The following is a 12961-nucleotide window of genomic DNA, read 5'->3' on the forward strand; positions in this document are numbered from 1 at the left end:
ACATCTCCAGTGTACCTTCCTAACTGACAAGTTTTCTTAAGAAAACGAGAATGGCGAGAATGAAAGGAGGCTGGTAATCTGCTCCCACCACCTTGTTGTTGCTGTTTTGTTTTTTCCAATGTGAAATACACGTGGCAGGAAGGAGGCTGACCCACCCCCAGGGCGACTGTAGATTCTTCCCTCAAAGATGTGTTTGTGGTGCTTAGCATCACTGGTGCCCCAGGAGGCCGGGGAGCCAGTCTGGTTGCTCAAGTATGATTGCTACTTCTTAACGCAATGCGTGGCAGTACGCTTAGTCACTTAGCAACTTCGGGAACTCAGACTGGGGGACTCGATACACTAATTTAAGTTCACATATTCTTGTCATTTCTATCCCCAAACTTTGGCGAAACTCTATCCTAAAGGTTCAGGCTTTTCTAGGAGGCATTGTTCTTGTTTTCCGAGGGCTTAGTCTGTGTCTGATTCTGCACCTGCTTACAAACGCCAAGTATGTTTCCTCCGGCCCAAGTAGGGTTAGACGCAGGTCGGTGGAATCCTCTGTTCTGAAGTTGAACGCGGAGGTGGAAGGAGAAGGCTCCGGGGCCCCTCTGCCACGTTTCTAAGAACATGTCTGGGTGGCGCGGGACACTATTCCTCAGCAGCACCTCGCCCCCCACCCCCAATACGCTAGGGCGCCCCAAGAGGAGCCATGCGCGCTCCTGTCTTCCCGGAGCGAATACGTCCAGATTCGGCCTCCGCTGGTCCCGGCACCGAAAGGTGCCCGCCGGTTCGTGGGGCCGAAGAGCCTGCGGTCTGCTCTGCTAAGGTCTTGGGCTGGCTGTTCCAAAACTCCGGAGCAGACTGAACTTAAAGCTACCCCGGGAGGGAGCCCTGTCTTCCTGCTAGGGTGGGCTGGGGCGGAAAAGCCCGGAGTTTCCCGGGGAACTTGAGTGAGTAAAAAGTGACAGTGCCTAGTGCACAGCAGTAAACTTTTTTATTTCTTCCCAGAGCAAGCATCGTCTAGGCAGGGGTGGCCTTCGGTTGCTAATTTGAGGGGAGAACAGGGAGGGAGAGAGAGAGAGAAGAGAGAGAGAATGCGGAGTGTGCAGCCTCTGGGGGACTCCAGAATCCGTGCCCGGACCGGGGCGCGTTTGCTGCAGTCCTGGAGCTGAAACCCCAGGGTGGACACTTGTTCTCCGGCAGCGCCGCGTCGGGGCTGCTGATGAAGCCTGAGTGTTTAGAGACTCAGACTTTCCCTGTCGGAAGGTCATTTACACTTCTCAGCCTCGGACGAGAGGTCACTCTGGAAGGGAAGGCGCGGGTCATTTTCAGAGGCTCTGTGAAGGACGGGCCGCCTACCGGGGGGTGGAAATCCTTAATTACACCCTTCTGCCTCGAAATCTATCTTTCCGGCAGTGTCTTGCACTCCCACCTCCTCGGGTGACTCAGCTGACCTGAAATGCCCACCCTACGGAAGATCAAGAAAAGTAGTTTTGGAAGAAGGTTAAAGGTTTGATTACACAGACAAGCGTTTACACTTAGGTCCAAAGCAATTACCGCCCCCTCCCCCAGCTCCTCCTCCGGGCCCCTCGGAGAGGAGAAGGACAGACACCCCCCCCCCCCCCGCCTCGACGCGCGTACCCCAAGCAGTTTGCTGGCGCGTGTGAATTTCAGTGGGCGCTGTTTAAGTTCGTTAGTGTTTGCAATCAGCGGCGGGCAGACCCCTCGTCGGAGCCGCAGAGCCGGCCAGAGCCATTCATCAGCGTGAAGTGTTATTCATGGATGACCCCTAAATCACGGCCGGAGTAGTAGATGCCCTGATTGGTCGCAGCATGGGAGCCTCGGTGCTTTCCCGAACCCGACGCGGCCGGGAGGAGGGCGGGAGGAAGGGAGGGGCGGCGAACGTGGTTCAGTCCGGCAAATCCCATTTGACAGAAAAAGGCAGTAAACGGGGAATCTCTCTTTCCGAATAAAGGAGAAGGAGAAGAAATAAAGTACCTGTCATCTTGACAAGTGGCGGCGCGGAGGAGTCCGGGATTATAAATGATCGCGGCCGGTCCAGCTCGCCCCGCGATTGGGCTCTCCCGCGAATCCGCACGGGGGAAGCGCATGGTAGGCTCCTCGGTTCGGCTCCTGCACTCTCTCTCTCTCGCACACACACACACACACACACACACACGGACACGTGTACGCGCCTGGGGCCCGGGCACTCTCGGTCCGGCGCGTCTCCCACGTCACCCCGTTCAGGTCCCGGGTACCCCTCCCGGGCCCTGCGCCCGCCCGGCTCGCGGGCTCACCTCACGCGCTTCTCCGTTCTCCGGCTCCCCCGGGGGGCCGGGGACCGAAAAACTCCGGCCCGGGCCTCGCCGGCCGAGGAGGAGGAGGCTGGAGGGGGCCGGCGGGAAGGGAGAGAGGGAGAGCGCGGGGGAGAAAAAGAAAGTGAACTCATTGGCGCTCCGCGCGCGCTGCCCTCCCCTCGCCGCGTCCCTCGTCCGCCGCGGCCAGGCGGTGCGCAGGGAAGGAAGTTGTAACACTTGCAGAGACCCCCTCCCCGCACCCCCTCCCCCGCCCCGCTCTCCCGGCGGGGCCCCCTCCCCCGCGTCCGGCTCCTTTGAATTTGGCCAAGTGCGGGGTGTGTGTGTGTGTGTGTGTGAGTGAGTGTGTGTGTGTGTGTGTGCGCGCGCGCGCGCTGCTCGGGTGGACGCGGCGGCGGCGGCGGCGGCCGGGCAGCGAGCGGGCGGCGCGGCGAGCCGAGCGCGGTAAGTGCGGCGCCGCCGCCGGCGCGCCCTCCTTCCTTTCGGGGGTCCTAGTGCCCGGGCCGTGGCGCCCGAGCCGGAGGGAAGGCGGGCGGGAGGCCGGCCCGGCCGGCGGCGCGGTTCTCCGAGCCGCGCTGGGTGGCGCAGCCAAGTTGGCCAGCCCCGGGGGCCCCGGAGCATCTCGTCGGCGGGCAGGCTCTCCCCGGGGCTGGCCTCCCGGGTCCCGGCCTCCCCGTGCCCGCCCCTCCCCTCGCGCCTGACACCTCGGGCTGTCAGCTCAGGTGGGAACTTCGCGGGTTGCCTCTCGCCAGAGGATCTGGGCGCCGCTCCCCCCTAGATCGGGGAGCCCTGGGCTGCCTGATTCCCCGGGAAAGGCAGCCGGGCCGGGGCGCTCCGTGGGGGCAGGGAGCCCAGCCCGCCCGGCTCTGGTCGGGGCGATCCCCAGTTTCGTAGTGCGGCCCCAGGTCCTCTGTGTGAGTAGGAAGGAATCTCGCAAGATCCTGTGGGGCTTCCAGCGAGTGGGGAGCCTGGGATGTCACCTCTCTTCCGGGGAAGTGGAAAATTGGCTTCTCCAAATCTCGGGGAGCCAAGTTGGGAAGGACTGGAGGCAGAAAGCGGCTGGGATCGTGTAGGGAATGGTGGATCTAGACTGCAACTTGAGCTGTTTGAAACTCCGGGTGAGGCTGCAGGCAAACAAGCAAATATCCCGAACCGGGCATAACGAGCACAGATTCCTGAGTCTGCAAGTTGGTATCATGTTTTACAACAGAGTGAAATATTTTTACAACAGCTTCAGCTATCTTAGATGGAGGTGGGTTCGTCTTCGTCCGATCTCTGCTGAACACCTTATGCAGTTTGAATTCCGTGACTGCCTCACCTTTAAGGTGGTTGCAGTGGTAACCTGCTACTAATTCTTATTGCAGAGGAAGGGTAAGGAGTAATTTTACCGTTATCCAGCAAATACTTTTTTGTTTACTGAAGTCATTGTAATTTAAAGCTAGAGGAAAGTTTCCGGGGGACTTTGGGGTAAGTGCAGTGGAAGTGAAGAGGGAGCGCTGTCCAAACACTTTTACAGGGCCCCAGACAGCCGAGATACCGAGGACAGGACTGTCTCTTCATAATACTCTATTTCTTATCTTCTGACAATGTATTTGTCAAACATTTGCAGGCTCTGGCAGAATCCACTGGGTGGTCTTTTCACTGAAATAGAAATATGTTCAGGAATTACCTTTCCCTTCTGTTGTCATAAGGAAAAAAAAAAAAGACAGGACTGGCATCTTTGGAGAGCTTGGAGGAGTATCCCAAAAGATGGTATTGCAACCGAGCAGAACTTGGTGATTTTATTTCTTTTGGGAGTTTGTTTAAAATACCCAGCACACACACACCCCACCGGCCAGTTGCCTACCTGGAGAAGTACTTGTAGTCTTTTTAGTGTATTAGGAACAGAGTTTAGAATTAAGACTGTGTGATTAAAATTCATGATAGATTTTCATATTTCAGTTGAAACAAAAGATTTCACAAATATGCCAACAGCCTTGCTTTGTGCGTTCCTTAATACATTCTTAATCATCTAAAACTTTTAGCTTGTATTTCTTAGTATATGAAATTCTTGGAAGAGCCTTGAAACTTTTGATTTGTGATTCTAAATGCAGAGCAAATATTTAATTCTTGCTCTAAGAGTGAGGGGTTAGTTCAGTAATAAGACTTGCTAATCCCACTTTAAAATGTCACCGCATTCACAAATTATTCCTAAATTCTTTAAGGGGGGGTGGGGTTATAATGAGTTAGTTATTCTATTGTGTGTTTCAGGATTACTTGTATCTCTCTTTGCTGTTGCATTTTTCTGAACAATCTTTTCTCTTTCCTTACATGAATTTTAGTGTTCCTCTTACTCCAAGGTACTATTTTTGTTTTTTTAATTTTTAAACAACGTATTATGAGGGAAAGTAGTTTCTTTGAGTAAGACAAATTTATTATACACATACTACACAATTTTCATGAAAAATGAACTTATATACTAATATCTATAGTAGTGCTCATATATTTGGAAAATCTGTTAGCATCCTGTGCTAAGACATCCGTGTTAGCAGCCCATAGAAAGTGAACATCGACCCTGATGAGGACTGCTTGGGTATCTGAGATAACCCAGACGAATTTATAGTAGAATTCTGACTACTTATTTTTTGAAACTGAATCATCTTGCATGGCTGTGTTTATTTTCTAGAAAGACATGTTTTAGGTAAATTATAGAGGCTTTTCATACTATGATCTTGGAGGCGTGTCATGAGTCTGTTGGGTTAGAAAAGAGAACCTGCTTTATTAGGCTGAAGACAAAGAAAGATAAGGATGCTTACCTCTGAATAGATGAAAGCACTTAAATAGAGTGAAAAGTTGTAAATTTATTTGGAAAGAGAACCTAGCTAAACAATAATAATCCAGTTAGCAAGTTCAAGCTGGTCCTTCTTATCTTTGCTTCTGGGAGCCAAGAATAATTATTCTCTTTGTAAAAGAGTCGAGCAAATAAGAATCCAGACGAAAGTGTGTTCCTATCATTGTGAGTTGAATGAGCTACCAGAAATACCTGATCAACTTTCAGCTGCCAAATTATATTTTTGCAGTAGCTGTGAAAGTGTGCTTGTAAATGCTGAAGTTTATCCTTTTAATGACAGTACTGGCAAATAAGTCCTGAGGATGATCAAAGTCTGATAGAAAACCACTAGAAAGACAACTTTATTAGTTTACTAATATTGGTTGTATAAATATATTTACCTCCTTTCTGTTAAGCTTTATTTTTCACTTAAAAAGACCTGGTCTCTGGGTGGCTGAGGAATGTCATCCAGGTATTGCACTTATGTGAAGCAGTGTCTTCAGCAGCATTAATGAATAATCTGCCCTTTTATTGAAGATGTGCTGTAGAAATCTATTAAGCATGTTCAGTTATGCATTACTTATCTACCAGTGTTTTGATAGTCAAATGTCTATTTTGACTCTTAGGACAACACACGTAGATGGAGAATAGCCGGAAAGAATACAGTAATTTGCTATCAAACTTTTACTCTGATCTGCAACCAATTGTACATTCCTTTGAATTTTCCATTTAAGTTATATTTGTTTTATAAAGTGGGATGAGAGTGGAGAAGAATTTAACATGCATTCAGAATAAAGAAGTGCACTGCAAAGCTAGTATAATAATACCATGCTACTGAAAAGTTTCAGCAACTGAGTCTTAGAAATTATCTCATGGAAGCTTCTTTGAGGACACATTCAGAACCTGATTTTGGCGATACCAGCTATTTTAAGAGTCCTGATGGAACTTTTGTGAGTAACAAAAGAAAAAAAAAATTCTTACTTTCAAAACTGATTAATTGTTGTGTTTTATAAAAACTGATTTATTTCATACTTTTTTATACCAAGCATTACCATTATGAAGCTCTCCTTCTAATTGAGATTAATGTTTCTGAGCAAAGAAGTGGTTTGGAGGGCTGCATTCATTTTGAGTGCTATTGTAATCAATTTTAGATACAGCATTCCACAGTGGATCAGTTTGCATCCAGACCTGCCTTATTATATAGAATTAACTTGTTGGTGATTGATAGTATTACTTCTATATCCTGAGAAGTCATTTGTTTCCAAACAAGTGTGATGGCTTGTACAAGTCTCAAAATACTGCTTTTCATAATTAAAACATCCTTTGAGGGACCTAATTTGAACTTTCTCTAAGAACTAGATAAAGCATGAAGACGCAATTCATTAATATGTTTTCAAATAAAATAGCCTCTCCCCAATACAGTAGGCCTCAAGGTGTGTTTTCTTGCTCATCAAAAGGTTTTATCACTTTTGGGGTGTAAGTGGCAAACATACATTTAGGTTATTTCCTTTTTTGTTTATTATCAACATTCTAGTTGAGTTTTTGAAGGATTTCTTAGAATTATAGATCTACATCTCATGCATGTATTATAACTTATTTCACAAGGCGGTAGGTATAATCCTGACAATGAAAGGTAATGCATGTGGAGGTAATTCTTTATCCTCTTTGGAAACCTGGAAAAATGGTGAATGGTATTGTCCCTACTGTGATATTTGCATCTGTCTCTTAGCTGTGTCTAGCCAGTCTCAGCTTTATCAGCTTTTCATTCTTTTCTGAAAGACCACATTAAGATTTTCTTGGGCTTTGGTCCATATTGCATTGCTTAGTGTGCTACATGCTTGTAGTCTCAGTAAAATAAAATATTAAAAGCATAGACTATAAGATTAACACCGATAAGTATTCTAATATAGCCAGAGTGTGCAGGATTTTTAAATAAAGGTGGAACTGCTTTATAGGTTCATATGAAGTTCCATAGTGGCATTGTCCTTGGTTTTCAGGGAAAAAAGACTTTGTAGGAAACGTGTTTGTTGTGTTTTCATTTTCTTCTCTGTATTAATGGATTCTTTACATTGCATCAGTGTTTTTCCAGTTATGAACATTCATTAAAAACAATTTTAACACTAAACTAATGCCCTTAAATAGCCATTTTCAAAGCATTCTTCTAGCCAGTCATTAGAACATAGACTATCAAAATACAGAAACATGCTGTAAGATGTATAGATGTTTCATATAGCAAAACCACAATAGGATTCATTCACTGAAAGAATTTTGTTGAAGTTCTTTTGCTAGTTTTGATTCAATAACTGATGACTGGCTAGCTAGAACAAGCTACATAGTAGTCTCATAAAAGATAGCATCCATTCAAACCTGTTTGTTTCTACTTTAAATAAATCTCTATACAAATAATGTCAGTATCATAGAATGTACTCATAAACCATGTGAGTAAAGAACTGAAACCGTATCGGATATCAGATGATGATAATGATGATGTTGACGAAGAGACTTTTACTGCCCTGTTGATACTTTTGCAGTCTTGGAAGGGCTACTTCTGACTTTTCAAACAAATCTGTGATAGGTGGCAGTCTTAACTGAGTTCCATGACTTCGGTGAAATAATAGATGGTTCTAATGCAATAAAGAGCATGTGTAGGATGAAATGTATCCTTCTATCAAACTATACTATAGTTGTGTTTTTTATTGTAGATTAGGAGTTGATAACCGCTTATGGGGATGTAGCCGTTTAAAAGTCCTTTTCTGTGTGTTTGTAGTCCTCTGGCTTACCCTAGGGCATGCAAAACAGCAAGCATCCTTTGTGAAAATTAGGTGTTTTGAGAAAAATAGGTGCATATATTCCCACTTGGATATATATACATGTTCAATTATAGAAAAGTTAGTGTGAGATGCTGTTTACTGACAAAGTATCTTCAAGTATGGTATAATACTTTTTACTTCTATTAGAGACACTGGAGAGAAGGGGGAAAGATGTGATTTGGGTTTCCAGGGGAGAGAATCATATTACTTAATAGTAATCATATTATCACATTGTTTCATAATAATAATTTTATAATTATTATGGGTCTACTGGATCTCTGCCTCAAAACCAAAAGAATATGCAGAAAGAGACCAGAGGAAAAAAGAGAGGGGAGTTGAGGGGGGAGGGCGGGAGAAAGGGAGAGGGGAGGAGAGGAAGAGGAGGCAATATGATTATGAAAATCTGTTACAAAAAGTGATGGTCTTTTGAGCACTGTCTGTGTTTAGCAGCATATTTGACAGGAAAAGCAGTCTATAAAGGGCATATTTGGTCATTTAAGTTAATTGGGTAAGTACAAGAGAAAATTAACTTCTAGTTGTTTTTTTTTTTTCACTTTTTAAGTATGTGCATTTTAAGTCCCTGCATGGGAATTTGAACTTCATTGTCTTTTTTAAAAAAATCATTCAAGAAATTCTAAATATTGTATATGGTTCTTCATATTGTTGAGGAAAAGAAGCGTATTAACAGCTCTGTTTTATAAGGATACTTTCTTTGTATATGGGACTTATCAGTAACTTATAATTTAATAATTATAAATTTTATGTAGAGATGTATAAGAAACATTCCAATTATTTTAAAGGCTCATTTAGGAGGTAACTAATGAGATCACTTATCTTTGAAGATCAGGCTTGTAACCAATACATTTCCATCATACTGCCATTTCTTCGGTGATCAGTTACACTTGCCAGAATTGTTGTGATAATTCCTCTTGAGATGGCCATAATTTAGACAGAAATAACAGCGTGGTGACGACTGTCTGCCTTCAGTCCGATTCTAAGCACTTCTGAATAGTGGGGTGATGTGAATTTGTGGTCCCTGCTTCGCCCAGGAAAAAAAGAGAAAAGCTATTCTCTTATTAGAATGGATGATTTCACCTCAAGTTAAGCTTGACGAATCTTTTATGATTAGAACTGTGGACCCCTATCAGTGCGAGGGGGGTGCAGTATCTTGATAACAGGGGCGTTTCTAAAGAAGAGGTCCTTCTTTCTTCAAGAGCGTGTTAGCACCTGCGCTGTGCTCAGCATTTGGCTTCTCTGCTGGAGAGGTATCTTAGGACAGCTCATGGACTTGGGTCACACACTGGAAGGTATGTTCTACAGACAGTCATAGGACAGGATTGAAATGACTTTCATTTAAGTTTTAATTTTTCATGCAACATGAAATTCATGAAGTATTTTAATGTACTGGCAGGAAGCACATGTAGATACGTTCATGTTGGGATGTGTTTATTTTGGTAATTATCATAGTGAACCTATTGAAAACTATACTTATGGTTTATTCTCATCTGCCAAATGCTCTTTTGAAGTATAACATCTGTGCTAATACTTGTATCAGAGAATTTGGAATTTGTCAACATGGAAGTGGGAAAAATTGGCGAGGAACTGGTACTTTTAAATAGCTCAAAAAAAAAAAAAAAGGCTGGCACAGGGCTTGTCATTTAAAAGAATTATGAAAACCAGGAGAAGACAGATGTAAATTTTATTTCTTCAGAATTTATAATAACTTCCAGCTAAAGAAAGCTGACAGTCCTATAGTTCTAGAAGAACAAACGTGACTCTTTTTTCCCTCCGAAGAACAAAAAAAAGTATCTTGAACAGCATTATTACATTTTTATAAGCAAAAAATGAAATGAATGTTTGAAAATGTAAACTCTTTCCTCTTGCATTTTGTACAATAACCAGAATAATAAAGGTAGGAAAAAAACTGCAAATAGTAACTAATCTAGTAATTCAAATAAATGGAGAAAAGTGACTCATTCTAATATCATAAAGGAATAAAAGCTATAGTGTAACCAACCATATTTTGTCTCTTGATTGGCACAAATTTAAGGCATTCTTCTTACAGGGATGTTGCTAAATTTTACAATAGCATCAGTAGTAGTTGGAGAAAAATTTGATATAACTAAAAGGTTAACCCTTATCATCTTCACTAATACTTTAAGAAATATCCCTAAAGAATTACAATGCTTTTGAAAATAACTATACCTTCTAGTAAAAATAGAATATGTTAGTTACCTTACAAATCTGTTGATGACTTTGGGTTCAGCAAGGGGTGAAGCTGAAGTGAACTTCTTGCCTGATATTATTATTCAAATTAGAACAGACATTTTCCATCTGTAATATATTTCTATGTTTATATTTCTACTTTGAGTTCATTTTCAACGTGTCTTTCTCCCGTGAAGCTGCTAGTATATTTCACATTTAAATTTTCATTTAAACAAAAATGAAAGTTCTGACACATAGGTAAGATATACCTGTCAGTTGTTGTTTAATCACTAAGTCATGAACCTGTCTGACCAGCATTCAGTCCTCACTTGGAGTAACTTTTATATTTCCACTTAACTTTTTCTAGCCAAATATGCATAGAATAGCCTGTTCTATATTTCCTGTGATTAAACAATAAAATAGAGCAAACTTCTTATTTAGTGATTGCTTTTGCCTCAAAATGTTCAGTCTCTGAATGAGAAGATTCTGGCATCACAAAAATTTTGTCAACAGTGTTGGCTTGTTGATTTGCCAACAAAATCCTTTTTCTTTGTAACCAACTTTAAAAACTACATGTGTGGCAGGAACTTTAAATCAATACTTTGCTAAAGATTAAAATACTTTAATATTTACTGTCCTGTATTTTGATGGTGATTTAATTTTTTATATTATTCTAATTTGTATAATATTAGGTGATGAAGTGTATGTATAGTGTTATTACTTTCAAGGGAAATATTGCAAACAATGAAATTTTACAATTAGATTTATTTTAAAAGTTATTTATGTAAAGATTTGAAGTATAATAAATTGCAGTTTAAAATACAGCCTCAAACAGAAAAGTCCTCATTTTATACTTTTTCAAATTCAGATATTGTTTTACTAATGTGTGTGTGTGTGTAAATGAACCTTAAATTTAAACTAAACTTATGGCTTTTATCTTTTATATGTTTCCACTAATCAGAACCTCAGATTTGTGTTTATATGGGTATTATGCTCTGTAGTCTATAATTAAGAAATTTTAAAATATTAGGAATCAAAACCTTCACTAGCTCCAGTCTAAGTTTTTAAAGAAACCTAAAATGAATTAAGATGACTAGACAAATCTGGTGTTCACGAAATCATTAAAATACTTTGAGTTAGCAAATACCTCATTTTACATAATCTAGACACTTGAAGACTATTTGTTAATACGTATGTGTGCAATGTCCACACAGATAATGAAAAAAGTTACTTATTACAAAAATGAAAGATGATTGATGTATTTGTACTATTGTCCTTCAGTTGCTCAGCATGAATTTGTGAAATAAATGGTACATTTTAAGATACATCATTTACTGATACTCTGGTTTCAAGTTGTAAGATTCATATAATCTTGCATTTCATTTAAGTGTGATGTCAGCAAGTTGGATCAACCTTGAATCAGTATAGCCAGTACAGAAGTCTAATCTCTTTTTCTTTAAGTTTTGCATAAAATCTGCACCTTCCAACAAAATAGTTCCACTCCACCATGCCAGTGTTTGATATCTTTGATGAACGAAAGAAAGAGATAAAGGGGAGGACAAGTACTTGTTTTGTAAGGGGCCATCAATTAATTCTCCTCACATCGTCTGATGAAAGTAGCTTTTAAAAACTGCATTGTGTTTCAGATAGGAACTGTCACAGATCAAGGTTGGTGAATTTCCTATTTAGCTATTAGCAAAGGATAACGTGAGTTACTTAAACACAGATCATTAATGTATCACATCTTAAATATATTTATCACATTTAAGGTATATGAATTTAGTTGCATAATTACCACTTGAGCTTTGCAAAGTCTATAACTCACTTTGGAAATTTTAAATGTTGACAAAAAGCAAAATATTAGCTCTTAGTCTTGGAGATTGTTACTTGTACCTTTGGGGGACTGTTTTATTGTTTATTGTTTTGTTTTTCTTTTTTTAAAAAACAGTCATGTCATTCCTTCTAGGGTATTTCTTGTTTAATTTTAATAGTGACACGTAAGCATGTTTTATTTAGAAATAGATATAAATTATTTGTACATGTTAGGCTTTAAAGTATCTCAATGTGTTCTGGGTGAAGTTTTGGTTCTTTTAGGATTAAGGTTCATTGGTATAAATGGCTAATTTTGGTTGAGGAGTGTTACATAGTTTTTAAGTCCTCGTTATTACTTTTAAAAGAATATCCCATCAGGAAGAGGAAGCTTTGTGGATAAGCTGCCACTCTTTGATGAAGGATTATACATTCTCCCCTAATTCTGTGCTCCCATAGTCTATTACACAGTGGTTTTATCAAGTAGCACTAGACTAGCCTGGCCAGCATTTCATTTCCTTTAAAAAGTTAATTGGTTCCTTTCCTAAATCTAATATTTATGTAGAACTGTAGTCTAAACATGTGTTTTAGGCATTGACAGATTCAACTCCTAAAATCCAAAGGTTCATAATTTGATGCAAGATAATGAAGCCCGAGAAGTTTGGGAAGATACTTTGCCCTTCTACCAGATGACCAGTGAACTGATTACTGCCTGGTTCTCAGTCCTTTAAGTGGTTTGCCTACTCAGTGAAGTTTTCTGGGTCCGTGACCAGATTGAAGTTCTTTGTAAGCTTTCTTCTTGTAAGTAATAATGAGGGCAACTTGAGAAAGAAGTAAAAGCATATAAAAATGAAGCTGTCACATATTACAAAGGTTATAGTTAATTTTCTCTGTTTATGTAAAAAGTGAGCATGTTTTGGTCAGAGATTTTTTTTAAAGAAAGAATTATCCTCTTATTTTATTATATTCCCATTTAGAATGAACAATTCTAAAGAAAATTGTGAGAGAAGGGTGTCATGTTCAAAGGAGACCTT

At 41.2% G+C, this 12961-nt stretch overlaps 1 protein-coding gene and 1 pseudogene across 12 annotated transcripts in view; one reads left to right on the forward strand and one right to left on the reverse strand.

The window, feature by feature from the left end:
* Positions 1-12961, forward strand: part of TENM3 (teneurin transmembrane protein 3) — a 2452009-nt gene that overhangs the window by 1820919 nt on the left and 618129 nt on the right. For 8 of the 11 annotated variants that reach the window (XM_086379881.1, XM_086379885.1, XM_086379886.1 and 5 more), the window contains exon 1: positions 1953-2091. The exons of 1 other annotated variant lie outside the window; for it this stretch is intronic. The gene's annotated coding sequence lies outside the window, so the exon portion shown is untranslated. Of the gene's footprint in view, positions 1-1952; positions 2092-2608; positions 2739-12961 lie in introns of those variants that run through there. 2 more of the 11 variants (XM_086379883.1, XM_086379888.1) reach the window with 1 other exon arrangement.
* On the reverse strand, positions 952-11701 carry LOC147343541 (uncharacterized; annotated as a pseudogene). Its single transcript, XR_015156089.1, has 2 exons — positions 1621-11701; positions 952-1447 (listed from the first exon to the last, which is right to left on the reverse strand). The product of XR_015156089.1 is annotated as an uncharacterized LOC147343541 (transcript).

The sequence above is a fragment of the Bos grunniens genome, chromosome 27 (assembly GCF_055505025.1).
Source record: "Bos grunniens cultivar Pamir isolate PY7600 chromosome 27, Bosgru_T2T1.0, whole genome shotgun sequence".
Taxonomy (NCBI): domain Eukaryota; kingdom Metazoa; phylum Chordata; class Mammalia; order Artiodactyla; family Bovidae; genus Bos; species Bos grunniens.